This window comes from Chenopodium album, chromosome 9 (assembly GCF_948465745.1).
Source record: "Chenopodium album chromosome 9, dcCheAlbu1.1, whole genome shotgun sequence".
In the NCBI taxonomy this organism is placed as follows: domain Eukaryota; kingdom Viridiplantae; phylum Streptophyta; class Magnoliopsida; order Caryophyllales; family Amaranthaceae; genus Chenopodium; species Chenopodium album.
In genome coordinates this window covers 36044183-36045525 of record NC_137842.1, presented here as the reverse complement: position 1 = coordinate 36045525, position 1343 = coordinate 36044183, and the positions used below count along the sequence as shown (strand labels likewise).

The 1343-nt window shown below is 38.6% G+C and overlaps 1 non-coding gene across 1 annotated transcript; it reads left to right on the top strand.

The window, feature by feature from the left end:
• Positions 1-510: 510 nt before the first annotated feature.
• On the top strand, positions 511-616 carry LOC145560888 (small nucleolar RNA R71). Its single transcript, XR_014093483.1, has one exon. It is a non-coding gene; the product is annotated as a small nucleolar RNA R71 (small nucleolar RNA).
• The last annotated feature ends 727 nt before the right edge of the window (positions 617-1343 follow it).

Genomic DNA, 1343 nt, shown 5'->3' with positions numbered 1-1343 from the left:
TTATTATAACTATTCCCTTGATTATAGTTATCAAAATTTCTTTGGTGATGATAATTCCTATCCCCATCATAGTCATTATATCCATCACAAAGAATTTGGGAAAAAAGAAGCGTCATAATCACTCAATCCACATTCTCAAATCATGCAACAAGAAGCGAAAAGAGGGTTAGAGTAAGAATATGTACCTCTCCCCATAAATTGGGAGGGAAGAGTTTGTGCTTGTGAGGAAGCGTATCAAGCTTAGCCTTGATAGAAACCACCTCCATGTAGTTCGAAAGTAGTGTAGACAAATTATTGATGGCATTGAGTTAATCAATCAAGCCATTTTCGCTTGTCGACTCTATCTCAACTTCTTGCCAATCCATGTAGTTCCTCACTACATCAACTATCAAATCAACAACCTCTAACACCGTATTACTCATGATTGGGCCTTCGGCTCCGGCATCAAGACTTGACCTCCCTTGAGGACTCAAACCACCATAATAGATTTGAATGATTTGGTAAGTCGGAATTCCATGGTAAGGACACTCTCTTTGATAATCCTTGTACCTCTCCCATGCTTCTTAGAGGCTTTCACTAGTCCTTTGCTTGAAACTTTAAATCAAATCTCTAGTCTCCGCCGTTTTCTTTGAGGAAAGAAATTCCTTAGTGATTTCATCCCAAGTTCTCAAGGAATTAGGCATCACTCCCTTATCAATCCATTCTTGAGCTCTTCCTATTAGAGAAAAGGGAAATAGCTTTAGCATTATAAATTATTGCGCTAACCCGCTCACCTTAATCGTGTTACAATATTTCTCAAATTCCTTAAGATGATTGAGGGGACTTTATTTGTTCCTCCACTATATTGTCGCCTTTCAATCAAAGTTATCATTGTCGGCTTAATTTCAAAGTTACTTTCCGGGATCAATAATGGAGTAATCCCCCTCTTATACTTGTATGCACCCGGAGTGCCCAACTCCTTCAATGTAAGCCTTGGGACTTCTCCCATGTTAACTTGCACACATATACTCAAAAGAAATTATTAGTAGCACGGCTACACATGTAGCCTAAAGGAGAAAAATCTTTTTATATTTTTTGAAATAAAATGAAATAGACTCAACAACAATAGCAAACAACTACGCCATTCTCCGGCAACGGCGCCATTTTGACAACGGGTGGAGACTAGGTCGTTGGACTAATATTCCCTAGGCGAAACAAAATTTATATCACTCAACACACCCATATAACTAGTATAGGGGTAATTCAAGGGTCAAACCACTGGGAATGGGAGGTGGTCATTATTGCTAGAGTTAAGCTATTTTGAAGAGGTAAAGTAAGGTGTGTGTACTCTAAAACAACTAAGA